At 52.9% G+C, this 5,781-nt stretch overlaps 1 pseudogene; it reads right to left on the bottom strand.

The window, feature by feature from the left end:
• Positions 1-797: 797 nt before the first annotated feature.
• Positions 798-4,864, bottom strand: LOC144141778 (uncharacterized; annotated as a pseudogene).
• Between the last annotated feature and the right edge of the window lie 917 nt (positions 4,865-5,781).

Below are 5,781 nucleotides of genomic sequence, written 5' to 3'. Positions count from 1 at the left end.
TTGTGGAAGGCGGCTACGTAGGCGATGTGGCAGATGGCAAAAAACTGCACAAGCCGGAGGAGACTAGCCTCCTTCATGCCCGCGTGGCGTGTGGATACCCTCCAGATGAGCCGGGTGGCTGCCGTAACGTTGGTCTCCAGCTTGTTGATGGTGAAACCATTGCGCCTGTGCGCGTCGAGATGAAGGCCCAGGACTCGCAGGGTCTTCACGTGCGGAATTGCAGTTTCGTCTCCCGTGCGGAGGGTGATGTCTTCGGCTGCTGAGGCACCGGTGCGGCGTTCGTGGGGCGGTAATATTAGAAGCTCGGACTTGGTTGGGGAGCAGACCAGACCCGTGTGCTGAAGTCGGTCTTCGATGACATCGATCGCTTGCTGTAGGGTAGCCCTGATGTGGCCGTCGCTGCCCCCCGTCACCCACAGAGTGATATCGTCGGCATAGATGGTGTGCCGGACGTCGGGAAGGTGGGTGAGGTGGTAGACCACGTCGATCATCACCAGGTTGTATAAAATGGGGGAGATCACCGATCCCTGCGGCGTTCCAATGCTTCCCAGCGACTTTGGGAGGAGTTGCATGTCTTCGGCGTGGATGGTCGTGGTTCGGTTGGACAGGAAGTCCCTGATGTACGAGAAAGTGCGCTGTCCCATGTTGAGGCGGGATACTTGCTTCAGGATGGCGGAGCGGCGGACCTTATTGAAGGCACTCTGGAGGCCCAGCACCGCTCTGTTGTCGAGGGTGCGAGCCGGGCCGGCGATGGCTTCGTGCTTGAGCAGTAGCATTGCATTTTGGGTTCCGAGCTTTTAGCGGAAGCCGAGGAGTGTGTTCGGATATAGTTCTTCGTTCTCGAGGTACAGTTGCCACCGGTTGAGCAACACGAGCTCGAGGACCTTGCCCACGCAAGACGTGAGCGTGATGGGGCGCAGGTTGTCTATGTGGGGGGCTTTGCGGGTTTGGGTATAAGGACCATTTCCGCCTCCTTCCATCACTGAGATAGACGGCCGTTTCGCCAGCACTCGTAGAAGCGCGTGAGGACGGTGACCGCCGCGTCGTTCTGGTTGCGAAGCGCCTTGTTCGGTGTCTTGTCCGGTCCGGCTGCCGACCTGCAGTTGATCCTTTGCAGCACTGCCCTGACCTCCCATTCCTCAATGTCCCGGTCGAGAAGAACAGTTTCCGCTCCCGTATAGTCCGGGAGGCGTTCAGGGGGGGGGGGTGGAAGGCAGGTAGCGGGCATTCAGGCGTCGACACACTTCGGACACGCCGAGTTCTCGCTGGGCTCGGTGTAAGGTGCGGGCAAGTCTGTGACGTTGCGTTCCTTTAGACTTGGTTTCGTCCAACAGGTGGCGTAAGAGAGGCCAGGTGCGGCTCTTATGCATCTGGCCGTCGGCATCCTGACACACCACGTGCCACTGTTGGCGGGAGAGGACGCCGCAGTGTTTTTCGATTTCGCGGTTGAGTACCGCGATTCTCTCACGGAGCTGGCGGTTGTGTCGTTGTGGCTTCCACCTGTTCTGTAGGGATTTCTTCGCCTCAACCAGGTGTGCCAGGCGGCTGTCGATCTGGGGAATAGAGTCATCAAGGTCGACGTCTGTGGTGGCCGCGCGGACCGCTTCATTGAGGGCTTGCGTCCACTGCCCGATGTCAACCACCTGGTCCGGGATGCTTTCCAATGCCTTGCGGTATGCGACCCAGTCGATCACGCGCTGCGCTCTGGGGGTAGGCGCTGGTGCCGCGGACCGCAGCGGCACGGTGACGTCTATGATGCATTGGTCGCTGCCGAGCGTTTCCCCCCTGTTCCGCCAGCGAGCCGCGGCGCCGCCGCGGGCCGGTCTATAGGGGCGTACGGCTGGGCCAGGTGGCGCGCCGGAGCGGTACTAGCAGCGCTGCGCGCGGCGGAGAACCGCCCTAGATTGCCGTACGCGCACCGAGCTGCCGTGCGGCCGCTGCTGGTTTTCAATGGCGACTAACACGTTGGCATTCTACTGCGGCTTCCTTCCTCTCGAAAACTGTGAGCTATTTTTAGGGAGGCGACCCTGAAGAAAGGAAAGCTACTCGTGAAACATGTGTTCGCGGTGGAGGAGATAATAGAAGCAGACAAGCATCAGCTGAACGCCAAGTGCGTTTCACAAGTGCAAGACAACGTCGTCTACGATATGCGTCTGAAGGTAAACGCTCTTTCTCTTTTTTGTGTTCTTTCTACCGCTCTTGTCGAATGTATTCGCGCTCAGAGGCTAAGTACACAAAGGTGGTGATACTAAATTGACTTTTCACATGCAGATCTGCGCTCACACACGGTCCGTAGCCTCCGGGACGTGCTCTTGCAAGGCGGGAATTACCGGCCGCTGTAAGCATGCCGCGGCTGTGTGCGCCTACGTGAATGAGGCAACTGGCGATACCTGCATAAGCAGAACCCAGCAGTGGAGAAAACCGTCGAAAAAACCCAAGCGGGACGTGAACAAGACCATCGCGTACCTGTTCCCAGGTATTTTGATTAGGAATGCATTCGCTCGATTCCTCTTTTTACCGTGGTTTCGTGATTGATTGATTATGAGGTTTAACGCGCCGACGCTACACAGACGACGACGCGCGCCGTAGTGCAGGGTTCCGGATTAATTTTGACCACCTGAGGATCTTTAACGTGCGCCGAAATCTCGAACACACGGGCGTTTTTGCTTTTCGTCTGCGTCATAAAAGCGGCCGCCGCGGCAGGGAACTGAATCTGCTTTCTTGACATACCCTGGTTTCGTGAACTTGAAAACTTATCCTCCTCATATTTCTACTGTTAAACCGAGTGAAAGCTGATTAGTATTCATCCTCGCAGCGTTGCATTCTTCATGAAAGTAACACCGAAATCGCAATTTCTATGCAGTTGCAAGGGGCTGAGAAAAAATGCCGTCTCGGAGGCTTTCTTTTTACTCTCCATACAGAGCTATCTGAATGTTTCTAGAGCTTCTCTACACAAAGGAAGTGTGTAAAACTTTGTTCTTCCTCCAAAAGTTACAGGGATAAATCAGTTTATGTAAAAGTTCCAGTTATTCAACTAGGTGATTCAGAAATTCTCATGCCTGTATAGCCGCTTAAAAGGTAATAAAGCTCGGTGAGTGCGAAGTATATTAAAAAAAAAACTAGGATGGAGCTAATAGTGTACGTTTGTCTTTAATGACCACTGTTAACTTGACCGGAATTCTTTCTTCTAGATGAACCCCTCACGTGTGCCAAGGACACAAGGCCGGACTCACCCACCGATGCCATGGCATGCTATGAAGATTTATTTTGCCCACTGAACAGTGTTCTAAAGGCCATGAAGATGACAGAGGTAGAGCGAGAGGCCAAGATAGTGGTGGAAAGTCTGGTGTCAACGGTCTCCACCAGCATTGAAAGGGAGCATCTGGCGGCCCTTCTTGGAAATATGAGTGCTGACAGGACAGCTGTTTCACCATATGCATACTGTGTACAAACTGAACACTCAAACAACGCAGCAAGTAATCACAGACTTCATGGGTGGTAATCACAGACTTCATCGACCATTTATAAATATTCAAGAAAGGAAAGAAAACTTTCCAATAAATGTCTGCTACGAGGCTTCATTTTTGTATTTAGCTTCATCAGCTTTGCCTTTGTATTCGTCGAATGCCACTAAAAGGATGAACAATGTGTAATGTATGTTATTACGTAGTGACCTAAGGTAGAAATGGTTATAGCACAGTCGTCAATGAACATGTCAAAGAACAGTTGACATCATCAGCTAGCCCACTGCACAGATATTGACCTTGCATGCAAAGCTAAAGTTACGGGAATAGCTCATTCGAGCACCCTGCTTCCGTAAGCAAGATATGGCAACAGCGTCTTCACCAACGGATAGTTTGTGCAGCCGTACTCAATGGCAGAAGTTACTATAACCCACTCAACGAGGATTATCTGCAGCATTTAATCAACTGCTCTCAGTGCAGCCCTCGGTAACATGGCTGAATTTTAAAAAGTAGAACTTGCATGCCCAAATTTTATACTAATTCCAACGACAAATCTGGTTCTTTGGGCAGTAGTACTTCAGGACCAACTGCGGATACAAATTCAAATGCTTGGGATGAGCGCAGCTCCGTACAGGTGGTTAGAGGGTTGAAAGGTAAGTTAAGTGCGTACGAATTTATTATTTTAACATGTGCACAATTTAATTGTAGATTAATTTTTTTAGTTACCCCATCGAAGGATTGAAAGTATGTTGCTTTGAGTGCAAAAAAAAAATCACATTGTCTGCTTGAGCAACGTGAGTGACTTGTGTGGACCCATGGGTTCCATCGGTTGCAGACAGCACGAGCTGCAAAGGACCCTTGCAGCACACAGGATCTGTCTGCGTTTCCTGTGTAGTTCGAAGAAAAACAATTATACATGGTGAGCTACATGCCACCGTTCATATAGCCTGCGATCTGCACGTTGTAAGACAACTAACCGCGACGCAAGTCAATGTAAACTGCTGAGCGTCGACTTCCACCTCCGTCAAGAGCAGCGAGCCCTGCTCCAAGGCTTTTGATAGCGCATCCGCTTCTGGCGAGCAGTCGGCGTCCGACGCGTTCGACAGCACGTTCACGGGTGAGGATTCCTCGTGCGGATGAGACGACGTCAAATTTCTAGCAGCTCATCTATTCCGCTTTGCCCACCTGCGGTAAAAGCAGGGAAGTCAGTGCGAAATCTGGCTGATTCTACCCTTCATCTTACCTTTCGTGTCTCTCACCGCTTACCCGCCGCTTTTTTTAAACATCCGGAAACAGAGTCGGCAGGTAGGCTGGGTTGGCCTGGCTCTCGCTCTTTGCATTGTTCACGAAGTGCCTGCTGCATATTCGTGTGTTTTTTGGGGGGAGCCACGGGGAGCCATCAGAGCTATTCGAAAGTAAGGTAATTTAGTGCAGTTCAGCGACTGAATGACAGGAGAAAGGCAGAGAAACGGTCACTCACTGTTTCCACCGCACAGCCCTAATCCAGGCTTCTCGGCAGTCTGTCTCGTACCACTTGCCGGGAAACGAATAGAACTTGACGATGGGCTCTTTTCCCTTCGTGTTTGCGACGCTGTTGTGGCACCCAACTACACAACAATATTTAGAGCCCTGTCTTTTCCTCTTAGGCGCGCTAGTTTTCATCACGGCGAAGCACGTACTCCAAGCGAATCTGCGGAAGAGCGCACCCCGTGTGCGGTAATGAAATGGGAGCAAAGGCCGCCAGGGGAGAAAACGGCGCTGCATGCGCGCGGCGAAACTTGAGCCGTACGCCCCTATAGAAGGTCAGGTCGGGGTTGGTGTCTCGCTGCGTAGACGAGCCGAGGCGGGTGTGCGCCGCAGGATCGTTGAGTAGGTGATAGCCGACGTCCGTAGTGTCTTCGAGCAGACTGCGTCCTTTGACGTTGGTCGTGGGGTAGCCCCAGTCCCTGTGGAAAGCATTAAAGTCCCCCCAGAGCAACGCCGCGCTTTCCTGGGCCAGCTGCCTCGTCTTGTGTATTAAGGCTCGGAACTTCTGCTGGTGATGTTTGGGATTGCTGTATACATTGATCAAGAAAGTGCTCTCCTTCCTCTCTTTCCGACCAATGATGAGCTCTACGGCGCAGTGCTCGATGGCGCTGTTCTCTAGAAGCGTGTGTTCGACGTAGGTGATGCCTTTTCATACCAGCATGCAGACACCCTGGCCGGCCACCTTGCCGACGGTGCGGGCGCTGGGTGGGAGGGCATGGGAGCGATATCCCGGTAGGGCCGCAGGGGCCTCACTGTGTGTCTCTTGGAGGAGAATAGCGTCAGGTGGGCG

This window comes from Haemaphysalis longicornis, unplaced genomic scaffold (genome assembly GCF_048455015.1).
Source record: "Haemaphysalis longicornis isolate Haplotype H1 unplaced genomic scaffold, Haemaphysalis longicornis Haplotype H1 scaffold_6, whole genome shotgun sequence".
Classification (NCBI taxonomy): domain Eukaryota; kingdom Metazoa; phylum Arthropoda; class Arachnida; order Ixodida; family Ixodidae; genus Haemaphysalis; species Haemaphysalis longicornis.
The sequence above is the reverse complement of the archived record's forward strand: the minus strand, read 5'-3'. Positions and strand labels throughout refer to the sequence as shown.